Source organism: Rhinolophus sinicus, chromosome 14 (assembly GCF_057876585.1).
Source record: "Rhinolophus sinicus isolate RSI-liver-muscle chromosome 14, RSI-T2T, whole genome shotgun sequence".
NCBI classification, from domain to species: domain Eukaryota; kingdom Metazoa; phylum Chordata; class Mammalia; order Chiroptera; family Rhinolophidae; genus Rhinolophus; species Rhinolophus sinicus.
In genome coordinates, this window is record NC_142514.1 from 41,592,434 (window position 1) to 41,617,749 (window position 25,316).

Consider the following 25,316-nt stretch of genomic DNA (forward strand, 5'->3'; position numbering starts at 1 on the left):
ACCCTGCATTTACGTCTAACAAACATTCGACCAGGCCTGTTCATTGATGTGTCTGTTGAGCTCAATAGATGTTAGAGGCCTTGAGGGCAGATAGTATCTTGCTCAAAGTCTAGCATAATTTCTAGATTTGAACATATAGAAGGTGCTCAGTAAATATGTATTAAAGGATGAACAAAATAATAGATGATTATATTGCATTTTTAAGTCTATTCAGTTTGCCATGTTCTAAAGGGAATTCACCAAGCCCTCACGTTGGCCTGGGATGAAACGTTTTTGTGCACATTACTTAATAAAAAGAGCTCTGGGTCAATTGAAAAATTTAAAGTCAATACGAAATTGATCCCCATCAGCATTTTCTCCTCCAAACCTATAGACCAAAGGACATTTCTGAAACATATGTATTAGTGTTGCATTTTCTGCTCCAGAGACTCAGCAATCGTTGTCACCTCCACGTCCAACCCTCATTAATTTATAGGGCATCCAGCGTAATCAGCAACAGGCTTCTTGGCAGCATAAATCAGAGACCATCCTAGAATTTGGGGGAGTCTCTACGCTGCAAACACAGCAATTTCCTTTCATGCTCTTTTCTCTTAGAAGTCCCTGCACAGTATTTAAATGAAGCTGAAGAGCTTTAGGCTATATTTCAAGGCTACTGCAGAACCATCAGCAAATCTGTCCTCTTCAACTCTGCAGGGTAACGGTGTAGACAACCCCAATAACACGTCTAATGGCAACTTCTCATCCCATCTTTGCTCATTTTAGCAGCCATATAAATAAAGTTGTGCCCAGGAAAGGGGGAAAGCAATCAGCAGAGGAAACAAAAATCTTCTTGCTGGAGGAAACACAATACAATGAAAGAGCCAGATGCCCTGGGAGCGACAATGCTTAGACACAAATCTGGCACATACATGGATTCATTACTGGAGGTGATGGCTCTGATGATCTGTTGAGACTGTTTTCAGATGGAATTTGGAAAATGGTTCAGGACCTCTCGCTTGCGCAGCAGGAATATTGATACAGACTGCATGTTTGTGTCCCCCCCCCCAAATTCATATGTGGAAATCCTACTCCCCAATTTGATGGTACTAGGAGGTGGGACCTTTCGGAGATAATTAGGTCATGGGGATGGAGCCCTCATGAATGGGATTAGTGCCCTTATAAGAAGAGTCCTCTCTGCTCTCTTTGCCACATGAGGGCACAGGGCATGCACCTTCATCAGACACTGGATGTGCCCGCACATGGATCTTGATCTTGGACTTCCCAACCTCTAGAACTGTGAGGAATAAATGTTTTGTTGTTCGAGCCTCCCTGTCTATGGCATTTTTGTTATAGCAGCTTGAGGTGACTAAGACGAATGTGAAGTCACAGCTTCCAGGGCTGACTTTCCGCTCCTTCGACTCTGTAGTATAGTGCAGTGTTACAGCCCAAGTGTCTCCTGACCCAGAAGCATCTGGTGAGAACTTATAATGCCTTTTGCTTTGGAGATTTGTCTTAGAAGATTTCATTTAGGATGCTTTCCCTTTCTCCTGGTTGATACGAAGGCCGGACATGGAGTGGGCCTTGATTGCCTGGATGCCCAATGACCATGCAAAGAAAAGACCAGGGAGACTTCCCAGGATGAACATCCCTAAATTTTAGGTGAGGGTCACACTGTCAGAGGCCCTAACGCTCCAGTGGTCCTGGGGAAGGTTTAGTAGGGGTAGGACTAGAGGTGGGGCATGAAGGCTGGAAAGGATCATGAAAAGTTGCAGGGAGGACGGGGCTTTCTCCCAAAGTGTACCCCTTTGAGCTCGGTGGGAGGTGTCAGTCTTTAGCTTCCACACTGTTACAGGTAAACTGCCCCAAGCTTCTGTGAGCCAGGCTGATTCTCTCTCTGCTGTTTCGCCAGATGCTAAAAGAGGCACAGCTAATAAAAGGTATTGGCCAATACGGTCGATAAGAACACACCACGATGCCATTCCTTCCTTGTTTCTAGTTATTCCTAAAAAGTTATGTTCCTGGTCTAACTGTTAAAATCCCTCACATTTTGACTCCTTGGGCTTACTGGGAGCGAGTGTGAGTGCGTGTGTGTGCGTGCACAGTACCTGAATATATGATCACATTTAATGTCACAGCAATCATAGAGAGGGTAGTATTATTTCCATTGTTAAAATGGGGTTCCGAGTGGATAAGACACATGCCCAAATCCACACAGCTAGTAAGTGGAGCAAAGGCTTGAACCTGTTGCCCTAATCTTGAATTTTTAAATCCATTTAGTTTTCCCATTTTGAAAGCCAGTGAAAGCTGAGATGTGTGCCCTCTAGCCTTGTTGAAGAAACTGTTGTGGGCCCTCTAGTTTGCATGGATCCTGACCTTCAGCATATCCTTGGGTCTAGAGCCTGCTCCTCCTTGGGCTTGACACAAATCTAGGCTACGTCCTCCTAGGATACACACAGATCTTGGCACACACCCTCTGGCTGTTCCCTCCTGAGATACTTAGAATAATTCTCCCAGACCTGAGTCAGTCCTGGTCCAAAGCTTTGCCTCTGTCTACTTCACTTTGTAAAACATTTTAATTGATTTATTTGTTACATTTACAAAAGCTTTGCATAGTCATCATAATATCAGACTTAGAAAAAATATATATATAAAGAAGGAAATGAAAGCCCTCCTTATCCTACTACTGTGTTTCCCCGAAAATAAGACCTAGCCAGACAATCAGCTCTAATGCATCTTTTACTGTATCAAAAATTAATATAAGACCCGGTATTATATTATATTATATTATATTATATTATATTATATTATATTAGTAATACATATTAGTAATATATATAAGTAATATATATAAGTATATTATATTATATAAGTATATAATATATACTATATTATATTATATAAGAGTGGGTCTTATATTATAGTAAAATAAGACTGGGTCTTACACTAATTTTTGCTCCAAAAGACACATTAGAGCTGATGGTCCAGGTAGATCTTATTTTTGGGGAAACACAGTAGGAGAGAAATTCACTCCTAATTCTTAATGCATTGTCTTTAGCCTTTTTCAGGTGTCTATGTCTACACACCTAAACATATGTTTGCAACAAAATTGGAACTGTGTTGTATATAAAATTCTGAAGCCTACCTTTGGTCCATATGCCATTAAATACATTAAAAATTCTCTCTCTCTCTCTCTCTCTCTCTCTCTCTCTCTCTCTCTCTCTCTATATATATATATATATATATATATATATATATATATACACACACACACACACACACACACACACACACACACACACATACACACACATATATATATATATGTTTTATTTTAATGACTACAGTATTTGAATGTGAGAAATATTTTCCTTCATTTTTGGAAATTTAGGTTGTTTTCCTTTTTCAAAATTGCAAGTAATGTGGAAACTTGCTTGTTCACAAATCTTTGCAATTTCTATTTTTAGGATAGAATACTGGAAAAGAAATTCTGAGGTCAAAAGTTATGAAGTCATTTCAGGTTCTTCTTTAATTATATTAATTAAATTCTCACCCGTAGATTTCCATTCTATACAGGAAGATCATTTTTCATGGAAGGTCCCCTCCAAATGGTGGTAAAGGGCAATCTTTTAGATGATCTTGCAGTCATTTGAATAGGAACTGAGTTTAAGCGATCATGTCAAGACAAGACTATGTGTTTCTCTAAGCAGGGCACATGGTGACGCTGTATTTCCCAGGTCCCTTGCAATGAAGTTGGGGAATATGACTGAATTTTGGTCAACGGAATATGAGTGGAAGGGATGCAAACCACTTCTAGAAATGATCCCTAAAAATCTCCCAAGCATGATCTCCTTTTTTTTCCCCCTCCTGCAGAGACTTTAGAAGCCACGTGTTAAAGATGGCAATGATACACATCATCATAGGATAGAAAAAATTCTGAGTCCCTGAATGAGTGCGTTAAGAACAACAATATACTTTTATTGTGTTAAATCTTAGGTTGGGAAGGGCTGTGGTTAAGGCCATGAGCCTTACTTATCTGACACAGGGCATGTCTAATTTACTCAATGGTCCCCAAGTAAAAGAAGTTTCAGCTAGTTATTTGTATATCCAGCTATGAATCAGCCTTTGGCCGCCATGACTTTTCATGGAGGCAGGTGTGATACTGTTGCCCCTAGCCTCTAACCTAGTGTTCTGCATATAGTGGGGCTCACCTGGGTGTGGGCTCACGTGTGTTTATGAAATGAATGAAACCATACAAGAGCCTTGTGACTCCAACCAGTTGATACTTAAGCAAGGTTTACTCTGCCATCTGAAGTGGATCATCAGCTGGCCTCTGCCCCCTACTGCATGTTAGTTCTTCACCACCACAGCAAGCCCATTTCAAACGCACAGGGCATCTGCAGCCCACCTCTCCACAAGAAAAGACCCATGCTGGGAACCACCCTTCAGAACGGAGGCTGCTGTGCAGAGAAACGTGGTGTTTCCCAACACAGTTATTTCCCGTCTCCTGCTGATGCTAATTACAGTTTACTAAATGTAAATGGGGGAAACATCTCACCCACTCAAAAAAAGTTCAGGAAATGGGCCCATTGTCTTTACAGTAACTTGGGAGCAGAAAGCCATTCCTCCTTCTAAGTTGTTTACCTTTTTTTCTCCCATTGAATTTGGTAAACACAGAGAAATATGCTCACAGGAAAGGTGAGAAGGAAATTGCAAATCTTCCCAGTCTTAGGACCTTTCTTTTGGTTGCTTGCTCTGAGGCAAAGCTGGAGCTTGAGTGGAGAAGACACTGCTGGGCTGGGAGGGGGTTTAATTACACGTGTGCAGCACTGTGGTGGCAGTCTGGGAACGCAATTACACAACTAATTATACTGAAACAACAAACTTGAGCTTTCTTAAAGGGTCCCCGCCCATGTCATTTTGCCACACAAGCATCCCTTTCTTCCATTATAGTATCACTTGTTGAATCTTCTCCCTCTAGTAAAATCCTTCTTCTCCTTTCAGAACATTACCACGAGTCACCTCCTTAGTGCAGCTTTCCCTGGTTTTATGCGTGATCTGTAGTTCCCAGCATCTAACCACCTATTCCATCTGAATGAATCCATCTTTCCTCTCTGTTGTCACAAGACATGGAGTAGCATGGGCCTCTGTGACACTACTTTCAGTGTTTAAGCTGCAGTTGTCAAATCTGGGAGACAAGGCTGATGGGTCTCTAAGGTCTTTTCAATATTCAAAACTTTATTTTTGGAATTCTTGGGAATAATTAAAACTATTATACATAGTGGAAAGATTGTGGCTTTGACACCACAGAAGAAGAGTCTATGCATCAACTCAGTCACTTCTAGCTGAATGATCTGGGCAGGACTTGTCTGTCAGGACTTTGGGCCTCAGTTCCCCCATCTGTAATTTGGCAGCAGTGCTGATATTACTTCAGAAGGCTGTAGAGTAAATTAAATTAGGCTGTGCATGTGAAAGCACTTTTAAAATAAATAATGAAATAGAGTGTTTGTATTAGTCATATTAATAAAAAGCCCTGAGTGAATCTCTCCCTACTTAGGGAATACTGCCACCACTGCTGGGTTACACATCTTAAAACATACATCTCAGATTCTCATAATCATGCCCAACAATCTCCACTGCCTTCCTGTCTATAAAATAAAGATCTTTCATTACAAATCCTCAGGAAGCTTAATGCTAACAGTCACGACAACTCAGGCAACACTTTTGGTGTTACCTATCTTATGTTAAGTATTTGCTAGGTATTTGCCACATAAACAGAATGAGAGAATTAGACAGACTTAGGGTCAAGTCCTGGATTTGCAAATGAATATTTATGTGATCTTGAGAAAATTGCTTCACTTTTTGAATCTTAGTTTCCTTGTCAATAAATCAGCCATGACAGTGTCTACTGTAAAGGATTGTTGTGAAAATTAAAATATGACAACCCACGGAAAGCGTGCAGAGGCAATGCCTGACACATAGCAGGCACTCAACAAAAATTAGTCCTTTCTCTTACCTTCCTTTCCTTTTGAGCACCAAGAATGCCACGATATAAAACATTCCTACAAATAAATAGATGTGTGATAGATGATGGGGGGCCTCTAGGGGAGTGATGCCAGAGAAAGATTTTGCCAGAATCTCCATTCCAATATCACACTAGGGACCCTGCATGAGCTTTTCACCTACTGTGCTCACCGCCACAATATTTTACAGTGAGCATTTAATTTTTTTATTAAAAAAAAGATTATTCTCAATGATGCATGTGATAAATATGCCGGCTTTAAACCTTTTAGAAATATTAAAGGTTTCACAGCTCAACATTTGACAGACTTGATTAATCCCTTCCACACAGAAATATTCAGGAAGATAGCTGCCGTTGGGTTTGAAAGCTCCAAGAGTGTTCTTTGACAAAGGTAAAGAAAAAGTAAAGAGCTTTTTAAAAGCGAGAGATTCTCATGCCACACAGAACAGACAAAGAATTGGAAGACCTAGAAGGCTTCACAGCGTGGTGGAGAGTTGGAAGCTGGGGTGGGGGTGAAGCAGGGAGAATAGTGCTTTAAAATTTCTCTCCTTTGGAAGAGTTTTCAAATGAAAGGTGCACATCCGCCTGACCACAGGACATTCGTCTGAGAGTTTTCTTCTCTGCTGGGTTCTAAAATGGATGCTGTGGGAGGGGGCACGGGGCAGGATATACCAATGGCAGTATAACCTTCAGAGAGGGATGAAATGGAATGTACCATCGCTCCTTCTCGTGGTCCAGGACGATTCACCGGCCTCCTGCCTGCTCTGTCAGTCACCAAGGCTATTTTCTGTACAGACCTCTCCAAGTCCCAAATGGAGTTTCAGCTCCTCTAAAGAACAGGAAATATGTTTTGGCTATTTTCCCTGCCTCAGCACCTACCCAAACTTTTGTATATAATAGGTGCGTAATAAACATTTGTTAAATGGATAGAGTAGGTGTTTAATAAATCCTTGATGAAATGCTCTGATGATATAAGTGGGGCAAAACCCCTACTTAAGAATGAAGCTTTTGGGTGGACGGGTGGCTTAGTTGGTTAGAGCGTGAGCTCTGGGCAACAGGGCTGCTGGTTCAATCCCCACATGGGCCAGCGAGCTGCGCCCTCCACAAGTAGAATGAAGTCAATGAGCTGCCGCTGAGCTCTCGGGTGTCCAGATGGCTCAGTTGATTGGAGCACGGGCTCTCAACCACAAGGTTGCTGGTTCCAGTCCCGCAAGGGATGGTGGGCTATGCCCCCTACAACTAGCAACGGCAACTGGACCTGGAGCTGAGCTGCGCCCTCCACAACTAAGACTGAAAGGACAACAACTTTACTTGGAAAAGTCACGGAAGTACACACTGTTCCCCAATAAAGTCCTGTTCCCCTTCCCCAATAAAATCTTAACAAAACAAAAAAAGAAAAGAAAAAAAAGATTGACGCTTTAAAAATTACTAACAGATTCTGCTTCCTTCTGATTCTCATTCTACAAAAGAAAACTGAGCTTAGAAACTGAACTATTAAGAATTCAAAGTAAATACTCATTAGACAAACAGTTCTTTCGTGCTACGACCATCCTGGGTGACTGAGACATGGTTCCTAGCTCAGCCACAATTCCTGGTAAAGGAGACTTGTCATCATGACGGAGGTGTTATGATTGACAGGTATATGGGAATCCATGCAGGACGAAGGAAATTACACCAAACCCAGCATTTTTGTTAAATAAAATAAAATAAAACTCTGAGAATGAGGGGCAGATACATTAGCTGAACACTGACGGACAACGCGTAGGGAGACTGGCAAAGGATGCATACTTTCCGACAGCACGTGTACAGTTTTGGTGGGTGGGCTTCCATTTAAACTCCAAATGCAACGCTTGCTCTGCTAATCAACCTCCCACACAAAACCTCACAGTGTCAGCTCGCTTGGCTCTGATGTTTTCTTTGACGTCCAGGTCAATGTCCATCCCCAACTCCTACTCCATTTTTACGGAAGCATTTCCCAACACAAAACGCCGACATATTTGCCACTAGATAGTATGGGGGCAAAGGTATAATTCAATTACGTGACTTAATCAATGCAAATGGCTAATGTACACGGATCTTAGGATGCCGTCCAGCTTTCAACTGAGGGCGAATAATTGTTCCATAATTTCTTAATTCTCCCACAAGACAGTTTAAATTAAAGGATGTCAATTTGCAAAACCAGACTGCATTGTATTCTTAAATTGGGCCTGAAATAGCCCCGAGATGAAGGGTAATAAGGCAGAGAGCAGAGCCCAGAGTGCCTGGTGCTGTGCAAAATTGTTTAATACGGTCAGACCCTTTAATCTTCATATCTATTGATGCAGAAAGCAGCATATTTCTGTCACTTATGATAAGAAACATTACTTTTTAAATTCCTTGGTGAGGCCTGCAGATCTTAGGCAGCCAAGATAGCAGGAATCTCTATTTCTGTGTCTGTGAACATTTCTTTTTTCCTTTAAATTGGTTTTATTCTAATCCATTTAGACTCCAATCTAAGTCAGAGACAAGTAACCCTGAATGGAACCACACAGAACAAAGGCTTGTGCCTTCCAGTTCTGATTCTATTGGCTACCACCTCCTCGAATAAGTCAGTGATTATACAAATAATGCATCTGAGAGTATAAACTACGGGACAGGCAGTTAGTTCCCTAAAGTAAGACAATCGGAACATCTTTTGAGAAATACAAAATCATGCTCAAAAGTACAGAGAGCAGTAGAAGGAGAAGGGGATGATTTAAACTATGTTCATAAAAAATATCAGGAATTTTACTCACGTGTGTCCTAGAAAATGCTTCAGTCAACGTGTCCAGGCTGGGTGGGGGTGACTCTGGGGGAAGGGGGGCCACAAGGTCTGGAATGAAGAAATTGGATGATGTTTTCCCCAGATTGCCAGAGCCACGAGTCAGGAATCGTCATCGAGAGAAGCCAAGGACATAGCTGCAATAAAAGAAGTATATGTCAGTTTTCAAAGCAAACCAATGAAGGAGAAAGGAGGATGAAGTACAGTTGTCACATGGAGTTTAGAGTGAGTGGCTCAGGATGAAGCGTCGTTCTAAAGCGTATGTGATGCATGGAGGTGGGTCTGGGGCACCGAGTTCTTAGGGATAGTGCTAGGGTAAAAAAAATAGGCGGGGGGAGAGCGGGGATTTGTCAGTACCTAGCATTGTGCTAGACAGCGTGGGGGGTAGAAGCAAAGCCTAAAACACTCATCAATCTTTAACAATTTGAACTATGTTATACATGTACAGGTTAAAACTCAAAAGGTTCCAATTACACATTTTTCACTTGTGTGAATCTACCTGTAGGATAAATACCTAGAAGTGGAATTATTGGGTGAAGGAGCATATCCTTTAAATGTTGATAGATATTGTCAAATTGCCATCCACAAGGGCTGTACAATTTTACACTCTCTTTAGCAATATATGAAAGGATAACCTTCCCACGCCCTCACCAGCAGAGCCCATCACAGTTCTTTATTTGGAGAGACATGAGAGATAAGGCACAATAATGACAACCATAATGCTAATATTTAATGAATGAGCACAGCCTTTTAAGGACAATTTTCAGTCTCTATATGTATTAATCCATTGATTCCTAGCAGCAACCCACTGAGGTACAGACTATTATTTTTATCATTCAACAGATAAGGAAATAGAAACACAGAGCATTTAAGAATCTTATTTCTGACCACAGCTATGAAGGGTAGAGCTGGGATTCTAACCCCGGCACCTGGCAGCTCTTCAATGCCCACATTCTTAACCATGAGCTCTCATTCCAGCAGATGGGATGTTATCTGTGGTATGCGTTACAACAGGTAAACACAAATCGGAAACCTGAGTTGGGGGTGTGTGTGCAGGAAATCAAACAAAGGAACAGGAAATCAAACAAGTTGTTCCCATCTTAATGAAAGTAGACACAGGCTATCAACTGTGAAAATGTGGGGCTATAATGATTGATAAGCAGAACTCGGAGAAGAACACACTGACACATTATTCTTACTTTTTTTCTTACCTCTGTCACTGTAAAAAATAGTCTATAAATATTCATGATGTGTTAGAAAGGTTAGAGCTACAAAAATGAACATGTGGTGTGGTCAAATGAGCATGGCACTTTAAATAACAGAGACCTGGGCTCAAATCCAAGTTCCACCGCTCTTTAGCTGATGACCTTAAGCAAGTTATACAACTTTTCTGAACCTCGTTTTCTTCAAATGGAAACAATTAGCCTATACCCCCCATGAAGACATTTATCATGACTAAGAAATACATATAATTAGTGGTAAACAATGTATACCTATCTATTTAATCTTATTCCCCCTGCTTCTTTTTACAGACCCTCTTCTTCCATCCAATTAGTGTATTTACTTTTTTAAACATGGTGGAATTTTCCAGTCTGCTTGCATTTCTGCATTCCATTCTCTCTTCTTGGTCCCTACGTCTTTTCTGTCACAATCATACCATCAAGCCAGCCAGGTCTACATCGAATGCCACCGACTCCCCAATGTGCTTCTTGACCAACACCTTCTGCAGTGAACTACCCCTAAGTGGTTGCAATTCCTAAACACTGTTGAATTCCTTCTACTTTCAAGGCATCAATCATCGTAATCCCAGCAGTTAACAAATGCTTTATTACATACCAGGCACTGTTTAATCACTTTATATATTTTCTTAGTTAGTCATCTCCACATGTGATAGGTACTGTTAGTACCCCACTTAGACATATTCGTGAATGTCAGTCACTATTTGCACATCATATCTGCACAGCTGGACTGAAGGCTCCAAAGGGCCATGTGGTTAGATGTCTACCATTTAAACTTGGAGGCTTTGCTGTCAAAGAACCTGGGTTGCAGGCTTGGTCCTGACAATACCGGTGGTGTAATCTTCAGCAAGTTACTGACTATCTCCAGGCATCAATTTTAATTGGGAAAAGGGGATGCTGATTATACCTACTTCGAAGAGTCATTATAAAGCTTAATTGCATTTGCAGATATAAAAATTTGAAACAGTGTGTGGCAAATGGTGAACATTTAAATGCCAGCTTATATTATTATTATTATTAAAATAACTGTATAGGTTTCCAACAAAAGGCTTGCTTCACGACTTTGCATTCCCTATTGAGCCTGAGTGTGTTGCCTTTTCCGACCTTCACCCATCATTTCAGTGCCATATGAAGAACTCAAGGCGTAGGTCTCTACATTATGCTCTAGCACCTCCTGCTCTACAAAGCCTTCCTTGATGGCCCCCTCTCCTGGGAGCGCTCCCTCTGTCTCACCCTGTGTTACCCAATTCTCTTGCACCACTCCTCTCACTGTGCTGCAAACACTTGTTATAATTCCTGCTCAGAACTATGAGCTCCCTGAAGATGGGGACAGTATCTTAATTATTTTTAATCCCTAATACTTTAGTGCACGACTGGCATAAGTTGGGTGCTCTATTAAATGCATAAATAGATGAGTTAAAAATAAATACCCGAATGGTAAGAGAGGAAGAGGTACCAATTCTTAACTCACTACCACATAATTCACTAAAAAGTCATTCAATATCCCAATCAAAGCTTAGAAAAGAAACTCTACTGAAACTAAATGTTTTATAAAAATAGACGGGAGCATTCTGTAGGGACCCATTGCCTTCCTGTTAACCACATGTGCATTCTCCACGCTGCCAATCTATTGATGTTTTAGTGACAGACATTGCAACACGACAGATTCACCAGCAATGCTAAACTCAAGACATTAACAGACACATACTGTTTGGCTGCTCACATATAAGCAGAACATTATGGAAGGAAAATAATAATTAACTCATAAGGAGAGGGGTAAGTAAACATTCTATTAAACGGGGGGAAAATCCCAAATGAATATAATCTCCTTCCATTATATTATGAGCATTAAAATTAATGGTGTTGGTTTTTCTGTGGTTTGGACAGTCATTGTATTTAACAAGCCGAAGTGAACTTCACAGGGAAAAAGAAAATAAATTAAATGCGCCGGTGTCTCAGGAAACTTCATTTTCTGAGTGAATAGCCAAGTTGATGCACTTCACCAGAATGTCTGACAATCGGTTTTCCATACTGGTGTGTTCTAAATGGGAAAGGAAGCCAGCTCTTCATTTAAATTATATTGCAAATCACTTCTTGCCTGCTGAATGGCATTCAGCTGCAGTGGGTGGCTTTCCCTGTAGGGCCCCCACACACAACACTGGCTTATTAATGCTAATTTGAAACGTTTTCTTTGGGGGTGGGGACAGGCACATTATGTCGGTGTGTGTGAGGCTGAGGAAGTTTTACGGTGGGTGACTGACTGACTCAAAGGCCAACAGCATATATGCCATCAGATAAAAATGCACATTCACAAACATATCAAGACAAGTCAATTATTCCCTGGTTCACCATTCCCTGGGTCCCTTTGTGTAAAGAAAACTATTTTTACTCCCCATCAGATGGATACACAGAAGCATGGTAAACAAGCCCCTGATTCCACTATTCTGTATTTCCCAGGGCACCTTTCTTTGTGGAAGTCATTAGTTTGGGTCTTTTTGTTCCTGATTTATCAAAACAGACATTTTGCTACAGAGCTCAGGTTTCCTCCCAGATGCGACAGTCAGGAGACACAATTCTGACCAACTGCAAAAAAGAAGCAAAACATGCTTTGTAATCTTTTGGGGTGGGTGACTGAAAATGTGTCCTTCTCTACCTTGGAAACTGACAATGTGGATAAATACGACAATCAGTGTTCAAAAGCTTATGACTTTTCCCCTTTGTCGTGCGGGAGACCCTGCTCGCTGCGCCATTTGTCGTGCGGAGCGGCCTGCGGGGTCTCTGCTCCTGCTCCCCACATAAGAACGCAGGATATGGTGAGGCCAAAAAGGAACACCCACGGAGCCATAGGTAGGGGAGTCATACCACTATGGTCTCACTGGAGGCTGGGCCCACCGACGCCGACCTGCCGTCCGCCTTTCCTCCAACCGACTGACAACTCTCCTCCACTCTCCTCAACTCCTGGGCTCTCCTCCGTAGCCGCAGCAGTTATACCAGCGGCCAATCGGCTAACCGGCCACAGCCGACGGCCAATCAGCCACAGCCGACGGCCATTCACCACCCGAGCCAGCACCCCTCCACATGAGGCCGAGAGCCTGTAAACTACTTTCTGGGGCTCTGTCCCCACACCCTTCCCCAGCTTAATAGTTCAAAGAAGCAAACCCACCTATCCGTGTCTTTTGAATTATTCCCAATACAATGCACTCGAGTCAGATCATTCAAAAATAAGGAAACTGATTAGAACTAACATCTGAAAAAATTAACATGAGCCATCGTATTTTACTTGTCAAATCCTCAATACTCTTGAAAAAGAAAATAATACTCAGAGTGATTCTCCTGGGGTGACCCCACTCCTGGGCGCCCGTTCATGCTTCCTGTACATTGCTATCACTTATGCTAAGACGTGTGTGGTACAGAGTTGAGAGTGTTGGAGACCAGACGGTCTGGCATGGAATCCTAGCTCTAGCACTTTTAACTTCCCTTCCTTTTATGAACCTGTGTTTCCTTCTTGCGGAGTTATCGTGATGAATTGAGGTGAGCTAACTAACTTGCAGCGCAGTGCCTGCCATAAAATAGACACTCCATACATGAGAGCTATTATTACGATGTCTTCAAAACAGAGCCCCTTTCTGCATGTACCAGTGTTTTCCTTCCCGACCTCCATGAAAATCAGTGAGCGCTCAGGAGCGGTTATCAGTAGATCTAATGGGCTCGCTTATATATGCATAAAGAGCCAGTGTGCCAGAAGACCATGTTTTCTGTTATGTGTGTTTAAGTCAATGTATTTCAATAGCTGAAACCTAATTTCCACGTAGGTCTTTGACCTTTAAAATTACTGAATGTACTGCTCTCAAGTGACAGGATCCTTTCTGTATCTGACACTGATTTGCAAAATTAGATGTCTGGAAGGCTGAAACATAATTTTTTTATGAACAAGACAACAGTGTAACAAGCCTGGGAATATCTCAGTAAATCTGACTATAGCAGTCTTGGTGGCCATCAAGTGACAAGCCTGCCGCCACCACAGGCTCGTGGAGCAGCTCAGGACCTTTAGGCAGGGGAGCCATGGACACAGGCCTCCGTGAGAAGGTCCCAAAGCCACAGCGAGTATATGAGGTGCTGTGCACAGAGTGAAGGAAGCAGTGGTTTTCAAACTGCATATTGGAGTCACCTGGGGAACTTTACAAATCACTGCAGCTCGGGCTCCACCAGATCTAGTGACTGAATCCCTGGAGGTGGAGCCTGCACATTGGAAATTTTTTACAAGCTCTCTAGGTTATTTTAATGTGTAGGCCGGGTTAAAAAAAAAAAAAAAAAAAAAAATCACTGGAGTAAAGAAATGTTCTGATTGGCTGATGGTCCTTAAGCATGGTGGTCTTTCGTTTCATAAGAAGGCTGAAAGGGTGGAAGTAACACCTGGTAAAACAGAACACAGGAAAGAAGAGACAGAGCAGGAAGAATGGGATGGATCTCATGGGGGGTGGCAGAGGGGTAAGTGGTAATTAAAGCAGGGGGTGGTGCTGTCCTGAGGATCTTGCAGATGGGAGCAAGAGCAGGTCTGATTTGGGGGTGGAAGGCTGGACAGCAGCCATGGGCCTACACACCATCGCTGCAGCCTTTGAGAGGGTGATACCACTCTTGGGGAGAGGAGGAATCGGGAGGAGGGAGAGGTAAATCAGGGGGAGGTGTGTGGATAAATTGAGGAAAGAGAGTCACTTCAGCTGCCAGTTCTATGGCCCCCGTTTTTCACCTTTAATTGCCCCAACTTTTTTCATACCTCCATACCTTTCCATGTTCTGTTCTTTCCACTTAAAATGCTCTGTTCTTCTCCACTGTATGAATGCCATCAAATATCACCTCCTCTATGGAGTCTTCCCTGATTACCTCAGGCACAATTTACTGCTCATCTATTCAGTCAATGAGCATTTCTCTCAGAACATTTTATGAGTTCCCCTTGGTGACAACTCATCTCATTATATTAAACTGTGTTTGTGGCATATCCTGTTGTACCTGCATGCTAAGTCCTGGGTGTTTTTCTGTGCTTTGTCTTTGGTCTCTGCACCAGTGCCCAACCCAGCACACAGTATGAATTCAGTATTTTTTAAAGGAACCTGCAGCATTGTAGCAGACATCTATTGCTTTAGCCTGCACACCTTCCTTTTTCCATAGGCCCTTCCTATGACCTTCTGGAGGAACTGTCAATCACTGACTTATCACTGGCCTTAGGGGTCAGCATGTGACCCAGACAGGATAAGTAAGAGTTGGTTCACAAGAACTGATATTGAGGAAGAGAGCCTCTGTTCCAAGACCTGTAAGACTTTTAGCTAAGACTACCAAAATTATCTTGTTTGCCACAAGTGTAGAGCACCCTTTGGCAGGAGTGAATATGACTAAATGTTGACACACTTAGAAACAGAGGGAGGTAGAATCAATAGATGGACAGAGGAGATGAGCCCTGATGAAATCATTTTAGCACCTGAATACAACCATGCCTGATATCCACAACCATCACTCCATATGCCCTTAAATTTATAATTTTGCTTGAGTTAGAGTTGAATATCTGTCACTTGCAATGAAAGTTACTTGCACCAACTCAATTATATTACAATAATAATACTGATGACAGAGCCCCCAGTTATAACAAGCCACATTCGATTCTTCTAGTTAAGATACCAGTCGAGTGTAAGCTCACTTTAAAACAGAGGTTTTCAAATGTTTTGACAGGCTCCAAGGTATCTGTGGAGGAGTCTATGAGAATAAATGATGGATAAATTGGAAGGCAAGTGCCAAGGGCTTCGCCCACTCCTTCCTTCTTTAACTGAAGTAACCCTATTCTGTTTTATACATTGCAATTCGAAAATTCTACTTAAGAAAAATATCCCATTGCTTTTTTAAAAAAGCATGAAAACCAATGCATTAAAACATATCCTCAAAAACAGTATAAAATTTTCCACACATAAAAGACTAGCCCTCATCTACCTGAAAACTTTGCTTGCATGGAATGACTCATTCTGTAAGGGATCTGGGGAACTGGATGTTGCTATAACTGAACAGACGGCCAGAGACATTGGACAAAGATGGAGGGCCACCGCCATCATCCCTGGGATCCAACAGGACATTTTGTCCCCAAACCTCATAGGGAAGAAATACCACCTAATGCTTATTGAGTGTGTTGCAAGAAATACCCAGCTGGGTAAAAATAGAAGGTTCTGCATTAGGCTGTTTTTGGGAAACCGAATCAGAGAGAAACCCTAGTTTATGAAGAATAACTTTCAAAGAGCAGCTTTTTCAACTTGGTCCTGTAAGTTCAAAGCCTGAGCCATACTTGACTTCCTCATTTCCCAAGATTAGTCCTGCAAGGCTGAGTCACCTAATATCCTCAAGTTCGTTTCCTCCTCTCTCCCTTCACTGCCATGAAATCTCATCTGCTCTTCCAAGGCAGTTTTAAGGTTCTCCTCCCTGGCCTCCACCTCCATTCTTGCCCCGCCTCACTCCCTTCACAGGACCCCACGGTGAGCTTTCTCAAGTACAATCTGACCGCAGCCCTGGCTTCACTGCTGCAAACCTGCAAACGCATGAGGTTCAGCCCCCCTCCCATGGCCTGGCTTGTACACGCCTGCCCTCCTCTCCCACCACTTTCTGTCTCCAACTCCACAGCCCACAACACAAACCTGCAGTGCTTTTGCCTATATGTTCCGTCTCCAGGTACGTGCAGCCAGGGCTCAGAAATACCATTCTACAACAGTATTTCTCAATTTTTAAAATTTGCTTAAAAGAATTACCTGGTGATCTTGTTAAAATGCAGGTTCTGACTCAGTACGTCCGGGGTAGGGCCTGAGAGTCTGCATTCCTAACAAGCTCCCACATGACACTGGACGCTGCTAGTGCAAGGACCACACTTTGAGCAGCAAGATCTGCTATCAGTTACACTGGAAACAACCCCCTAAATAACCTCCCCACACTCACCTGCCCTAATGAATTAAGTACATCTGATAGCCTTTGCTTGCAATCAGATGATAGTAATAGCAATTAATACCTATTGAGCGCTCACCACGAACCAGGCCCTGTTCTAAGTGTGTTTCATTTATTAACTCATTTAATCGGCCCAACAACCCTATAAAAGATGTTACTATTAGCATTACCACTTTTATTTTATATATACAGGAAAAGCTAGCACAGAGAGGTTAAGTACTTTACCCAGGGTCACACAGCCACTAAAGAGGGGAGGTGGGCTTAAACTCAGGCCAGTTGTCTCTGGAGTCCACACTTTTTTACCTGTACCTTATGCCCCTCTCAAAGATTCTCAAATGACAGAGTCCTGCCTGTGCTTCCTTAGCGCGTTTTGCTTTCCTCCATTCCAACACCCACCACAGTATACTGCCATAGACTGTTCACTTGCCATTCTCTCCCCATTAGATAGTGAGTTCCTCAAAACTGGGACTCTTTCTGGTGTAACTCTGAATCCTGGGCACCGGGGCAATTCCTGGCATACAGGAGATGTTAATGGACATATTTCTAAACTATTGAACTGTATAAACACATTCATAGAAGTTAGCAACTTTTCCATGCCTCTCTGACAAAGATTACTTTACTGCACTGGTTTTCAAACTTTAGTTATTCAGAATCACATGGAGGGCTTATTAAAACACTGCTTGCTGGTCTCCATCCTCAGAGTTTGCTTCGGTAGGATTAGAGCGACTCCTCAAACTTGTTATTTCTAACAAGCTTCCAGGCGATCGTGATGCATGCTCTGAGGAGCACACTTGGAGAACCACTGTTTCATTTACTTAGTCTGTTGTCTCTCACGAAGGCTCCTAAGGCACTCCACAGCATGTTGTATTTCAGGAATAGATATGGGAAACTCTGAGACCACAGGGAATTCTTACTTCTGCAATTCAGGAGCATGAAGAAAGTAGAAAATAAATGTCAGAGTAGTTTACTAACAATACAGAGTCTGGTTTTATGTTCTAGGGGAAAAAGAAAATGGAGAAGTCAGGTGAATTAACAAATGACATTTAAAGCAGAAGCCAAAATCAAATGTAGAATTTAATTCTAGATACTCCAGAGGCAACTACATCAACCTTTGGTGTACTGTGTACCTTTCACTCGGATTTCCTGTGTCAGGGACTCAGTTACAGTGAGAGCCAGACAGGCATGGCCCCTGTCCTCAGGAAGTGCATAGTCTATCAGGAAAGGCCAGGAAGACACAAGCAAACATATAAAGAAATTAAATAATTACAGAAGGGAAATGTTCTAATAAAAAAGAAACAATGTGCCCAAAGAGAGACTAATGGGGGGAGGGTGGTGCTCATTTTAGGGAGGGTCTTGGTACCGGACTCTCTAAGGAACTGATATCTTAAACTGAGCCACAACAATGAGGAAATGCCAACTCTGTGAATAGCCAGGAAAGAATATTCCAGATGGAGGGAAACACACAAGTAAACACCCTGGTCACAGAAAAAGCTTGGCACGTTTTAGGAACTAACATGTTTTAGGCCAGGGTGTGTGAAGCACTAGTGTGAGGTGGGCCTTGCACGGCAGGGGAGGAGTCTGGATTGTATGCGCCATGCAACAGGAGGAAACTAGAAGGGTTCCACAGAGAAGGGTCGTGCCTGATTTGCACTTGAAAAAGATCACTCTGGCTACCCCATGGAGAAAGGTTTGTAAGGGGCAACAACAAAAGGAAGGCTCAGTTCAGAGTGAATTGTACTATTCAGTGTGCAACAGGGACCACCTAATGGCTTGGGGGGAGGGGCGGGGGGGAGAGAGCAAGGAGAGATTTATCAGCAGCTCCAATGAAAACTTTACAGCCTGTTCAAATAATCCACTGGCATCACACTATTTAAAGACAACATACACAAACTGGTCTGGGCTCATTGTAGCAAGTTGCTGCAATGCAGACCTCCAGCTCGCTGGAAAAATCCACCGCAGGCCTGCTTGCATTGCTAGCATCTTTCACAGAAGGGCTACACATTAGTCCTCAGAAGGAACGATTTAAAGAACACGGTGACCACTAAACTATTGTCTGTGTCTATGAGTTTCTGTTTTTCATTTGTTTGTCTTGTTCTTTTGTTGTTTTTGGTTTATATACCACATATCAGTGAAATCACATGGTTCTCTGCTTTTTCTGTCTGACTTAGAGGAGAGGGTAAGGGGGATCAAATATATGGTGATGGAAGAACTGACTCTGGGTGGTGAACACACAATGGGATTTATAGATGATGTAATACAGAATTGTACACCTGAAATCTATGTAATTTTACTAACAATTGTCACCCCAATAAATTAAAAAATAAATAAATAAATAAATAAATAAATAAATAAATAAAAAGAAAGAACACGGTGGCCCTTTCAGAGCTGAAAAATGTAAATAGTAAAGCATGTGTTTTTTTTCTTAAAAAAATAGTCCTTTTCAAATTATAAATGGAATTCAATCCTACGAGTGATGGTCAATAACAATCACCAACACTTACATAATGGCTGTGCCCTAAGCCCCGTTGTCCTAAGTGGAGATGCATGTTTACTCCTTCAATCTACATGGCAGACCAAGGAGGGAGGCACTCTGATTTCATCATTCTCATTTGATAGATAAGGCATGAGGCACAGAAAGGGTAAGGAAGTTGCCCAAGGTCACACAGCTAGTAAGTACTGGAACTGAGGTTTGAAACCAGGCAGTCCGGCTCCAGAGTTGTGGCCTTAACCACTGTACGATTGCCTCTAGAGAATTTGCAAAATAAACAACTGTACTCAGTGAAAGGGAGACCCCACTGTACTCAGTGAAGGGGAATTTGCAAAATAAACAACTGTACTCAGTGAAAGGGAGACAGGAATCCTAGCATGATTCCTGTCATAGAGTAGTGTAGTTCTGATCCTGAGCTGATACCAGATACTGAGCTTCACTACTCACTGTTCTGGAGTAAAAAGAAAAGAGACCAAATCAGAGGCAGGAACTGAATTCCGAGATATCTTCATACCAATGATGTATGCAAACAGAAAAAATGCATACTGCTGTTTATTGTAAGACTCCACAGAACGTCAACAAAATTTTATACAGCTTTAGATCGTGTGGAAGAGTTACTCAAACTCAGTTTTCCTAAAGTGAGGGGGAAAGCATGCATGTAGCTACACCAGCTACGAACCCCCAAACCCGGTGGGTGCATGAGCCAGCCAAGCTTCTGGCTGGCAGCAGGGAAGAGCCTAATTCACCTTAGTGTTGCCAGAGCCAAGGATAACGCCTGGCACACAGCCCATGGCACCAAACTGGCTGAGTGGGGAGAGCATATCCCTCGAAGTCCCTGCTTTACCGCTTACCAGCCATGTGACCTTGGTCATGTGACTTAACCGTTCTGGGCCTCAGTTTCTCCATGTGTAAACCAAGCATGATATAACCAACCCTGTATCATGACATGTTTGTGGACTTGAAAACTAGCGTTAAGGCCAAACGAGTTAGGAAAAAAGGGCTTTATCATAGAAGCATGATTGCAGTCAGCGTTTTGATAAATATTTTATAACAGGTATATTCTGTGTCAGTTAACAGAAAATATTGGACCAAAATATAGCGTAGTGCTTAAACCCCAGCTTCTCCACTTATTATCTATGTGGTCCTGGGCCAGTGACTTAACATCTCTGGCCCTCAGTTCTCTCATCTGTAAGGTGGGAGGGTTAATATTAGTAACCTGCCTTGTGGAACTGTTGAGTATTAAATGAGATAGTATACATAAAGCGTTTAGAAATGCCTAACAGTGTGTGGGCACTCAAGGATGGTTAACTATTGTGATTATTATTTCGTTCTTTGTCCACTGTGTGTGTTTAAGGCAAAACCAGGAGACCAGTAACAACATGAATTACCGGGCTCCTGGTTTGTGTCTGCAGGTGGCTAACAATGAAATCAACTCCAAAGGAAAGAGAGACATTGCCCCGCTCATTATATTACAGCACTGGGCAATTCAGGGACGCTGTCTGGCAATCCTAACAGCTACCGGCTGCCTATTTAATGACTTACAAAAACAACAACAAAGAGGAACCATCATTTGATACCTAAAAGTTACATAAAATGAAAGAGAAGGTTTGAGTGTGTAAAAAAGTATTGTTCCATTCCTTACGGCAATTAGTGTAATCAGGAAAGATACAGCACAGCATGCTGGCATATCCAGGAACTCCTTTTTCTGTTCTATCAAAGGATAATATATATTTTCACCTTCAGAAAGGTTAGGTAATTATAAATGTATTCTCCTTACTCATAATATTTTAAGCAAGTAATTGTTGCCCATGGGAAAATGTTTAATTATTTCTGATGAACAGTTGTGGCACAGAAACAAGAGAACATGACAGGCAAGAGTGTGGAAACCACGGCCCAGTTCTTAATTGTGTGGGAATCTTGTCTTTTCATGGTGGAAAGAATAATCCCATATTGATTTTTCTCTCAATTGATTTCACAAAATTTTCAGTTTAGCAACACTGAGTCTCTCCAATTATATAGCATCTTGATTTCCTTGGCTAGAGCCTGCCTCATGCCTTCATGACAGAAACCTCACACCCTTTGGTGTTGGGCTGCCCAGCTCGTCCCCATTCATGGACACTACAGCCTCATACCTGTACCCCTCTTCTCCCCTGGGCCAATATTTTTAAAGGGGATCTAGAAATGGCAAGGGTATGCAGTTTTGGGATTACACAGACAGATGGAGGAGCCATTTCTCTCTCTTTGTATGGGAAGCAGGAACATCAGAGGAGGTGGGGCTTTGGGTGCCTGGTAGATGAGAAGCACCCTATTACGGATGCTTCATGTTAGGGATGGGAAACCCAAGACCAGCTGGGGAAGTGGTTTACCAGAAGCTACACAGCAAAAGCAGGTCTTAAGAGAAGACCTTCTGACTCCAAATGCAGTTCATTTGAGGGTGCGGGAGGGGGGACGGGAAACGAAGCAAGTTGAATTGGGAATAGCACAGGTTTCAACCCCAGTGGAGGTGACATAAGTATCTGAGAACTGGCCCTGCAGAAATGAATGGGCTTCCAGGAAACTAACAGAAAGAGGGACAGGGCACGACAGACAAGCCCCGTGAGGCTCTCGTCCCTGAAGGTGGCACCTACTGACTGCACCTCTGCTCAGGATGGCACAGAGGCACTAAAGAACAAGCACCATGGGAATCCCACGCACCGGACTTCGAATCTGCCTTTCCCTAACAATGCGGTGGGGCAGGCATCACGGTCACATTGTACGTGTTTAGGCAACGGAGGCTCAGACAAAGGAAGGGACTTTCCCAATGGACAGTATGACCGGGACTTGAACTTCTCATTTTCGCGCCTACCCCTGCCAATGGCTGGGAGAGTTCCATAGTTTTTTTTTTCCCTACATTTACAAAGATATAGTAACTCTAAAATCAATCATTTTGTACCTTGATTTTTAATCCACTTGTACATTAGAATCTGGTTATAGACATTATGGTAGCTGTCAACTCTTCTTACAAGAATTTTTTTAAAGTGTAAAGTCACATGAAGTTATAAGAAATAATGGTGAAGTCCCATATACATGAGTCAGTTTTTTGATGAAGGTTTTATATCAAATATGGAAGACTTTGGGCCAAGGGGACTTAATAAAAAGAATATATATATATTCTTTTATATATATAATTTATATATTACGTATATAAATTATATAACATATATCAATAAATTATATAATATATAAATTATATAATATATATAATATATAAATTATATATAATATATATTATATATAAGTTATATAAGATATATAATGTATATATCATATCTATGATACATATTGTGGTTAAGTCTACAGACACTAAAGCTATTGTCTGGGTTCAAATCCCAGCACTTCAACGTCTCAGCTTTATGTTCCCTGGTGACTTATTTGGCCTCTGTTTCCACACTTGTGAAAAAAAGACACTCACAACCACCCGCTTATAGGATTGTTGTGGATTTAAATGAGTTCATACACACAAGGCATTTGGAACACATAACCAGCTGACCTGTGCTATCCCTGGCATGTATCTACTTCTGTGTGTGTTGCTAACTCAGAAAGCAAACTCAAACCTTTTCCCACCTATTGTATGCCCTTTGGGGGTATTATTTGTCCCAGAGTCTGGAAATAAGTGTAGCTTTTTTGTTTTAACCTAAATAACACCTGCTTAATTGTTTGGTTCATCCATATCATCAATAAATGGGTTCTTTCATATGTAGGAAATTTCTACATTTTTTTTTACACCAGATTTCCCTGCTTGTGGGGGAGATATTCAAAGACACCAGCAGTTTCTTGCAAACGTGTGAATTTTACTCCTTTCTTTTGTGAATTCTCGAATGGAGTGCGTGATAGAAAAAAAAAATGTTTTTTTTCCCTCATGAAATAGAAACTATTGCTTAATTTCATCTATGTGTGAAGTTTATGTGTTCTAAACCAACAGGGATGGCAACTGCTTCTGGATCCTGCAGGCAAAATGGAAAGTGTGTGATCTGATTCCATTGTTAGATATGGAAGTCCTTGGAAAATTCTCTCATTTTGTTCTATTCAGGAAATACCTCTCTCAAGAACACAGGCAGTGTTTACACCTGTTTTATAGACTGGTAAATAATGAGGGCAGATGAAGGTGTCTCAGGTGGGTTCAACTCCCCCCACCCCAACTCCCACTCCCTACCCCCAAGCCCCTCACATGCACAGACCACCACCCCTACCTGAGGAGGGAACCAGAAACCATAAAATGGCAATTCCATGCTCATTTGCAGAAAGCCTTCCAAGGAGTGAATGACAAGCCAAAAACATTCTTCAGAACCCTCATGATACGTTCGTTTGAGCTTTTTTAACTCTTGCAGGATGCGCGGCATTTGCTTCATGGCCCTGCTCCCTGAATAGGCTAGTGTATTTACCTCTGGACACTCCATGCCCAGCACTGAGTTTCTCTCAGTGGCTGCTCAGGAAATACATTCCCCATGGAAATGAATGCAAACCTCCCATCTCCCTGACATAGGCTTTTTATTGTGGACTATCCTGTCAGCTTCCACAAGTCCTGTCTTTCAAGGGCAGTTTTATAAAAGCTGGTGTTGAGCCAGGGTCGGGGATAAACACCACGAGTGCCACTGAGCAAAGTCTTATGGCAAAGTTATTAGTGAAAATGGCAGGCAGTGGGCTAGTAGGATGGAGGCAACCTGCCTCGGAGAGGTGGCGCTTGGGATGTGCGCTGCTGTGGGGAGAGGAATTACCTGGTCACTTTGGGAAAGTTCAAGCTTTGTTATCAAGGTGTCAGTAGCCTCACACAAATGACGGATGCCCTGCGCTAGGGTGCCAGCCAGAACCCAGGGAATTTGCACAGCAGACAGGCTAGGCGATTTTAGCAAGATGGCAGGGGTCACTCTGAGGACACACTGGCTTGCCTCCCCTCAATGGGGACATTTGCTTCCTTCACCAGGTTTCAGACCTTTGGCTATATGTTCAACCAGCGTCAGCATTTACGTCCCTGACCCTGCTCCATGGGAAGGACAGTGCTATTACTGTTAATGATGGGTCTCCTTAATGATATCCCTTCCTTCAGAAGGCCTTTCCTAACCTCCCAGCTCAGCCTGTGTTATACTCCCAACAGCAGCTCATATTTGTTATCACTTGGTCGATGCCCCTCTTCTTTGCTTGATGACCAGTTCCATGGGGGCAGGGACTGTATTTTCCAGTCCACTGCCATATATCCTTTGAACCTGGCACCGCCCTGTTACACAGTAGGTGCCTGATAAATACTGCTTGAATAAATGACTGACAATAAGACAAAGTACTTTTCAGACAAACTACTTTTTCTATGTATTAACTATTTCATTTAGTTCTCAGACAATCTGTAGGAAGGAAAGTTATTATTATTCTAATTTGTACCCATGAGAAAACCAGGGATTAAAGAAGTTCAGCTGCTTAGTAGCAAGGTTGAGAGTTAGTCAAGTTGGGACCACCCAGTCTAGTTCTCTTTCTACAATATTACATGACCTACATACGTCCTTGCTCTTTAAATTCCCTCTTTATTTGCCTAACCCCCAAAGATAAACTGAGAATCACCAGCACCTTCCATCCCCCACACCTGCTGTGGGATCCCAATTAATAACTGCAAAAAGCATTTGCTATTGTTCTGAGGAGCTGGGAAATCAATGTGTTCATTAGCAAGCTTTCCCCTCCCTGCAATCAGCTAGCAAGACAAGGTGCTGGGGCCTGTTCTCTGTATTTCTCTTCAACCATCTGTGACTAAAAATGCTCTTTGCAGTTCCCTCTTCCCCAACTCTCACCAATATAATTTAA

At 42.3% G+C, this 25,316-nt stretch overlaps 1 protein-coding gene across 7 annotated transcripts in view; it reads right to left on the reverse strand.

Moving 5' to 3' along the window:
- Nucleotides 1-25,316, reverse strand: part of DAB1 (DAB adaptor protein 1) — a 1,099,844-nt gene that overhangs the window by 768,609 nt on the left and 305,919 nt on the right. For all 7 annotated transcript variants that reach the window (XM_019742545.3, XM_019742544.3, XM_074334774.2 and 4 more), the window contains one exon: nucleotides 8,773-8,935. The gene's annotated coding sequence lies outside the window, so the exon portion shown is untranslated. The remainder of the gene's footprint in view (nucleotides 1-8,772; nucleotides 8,936-25,316) is intronic.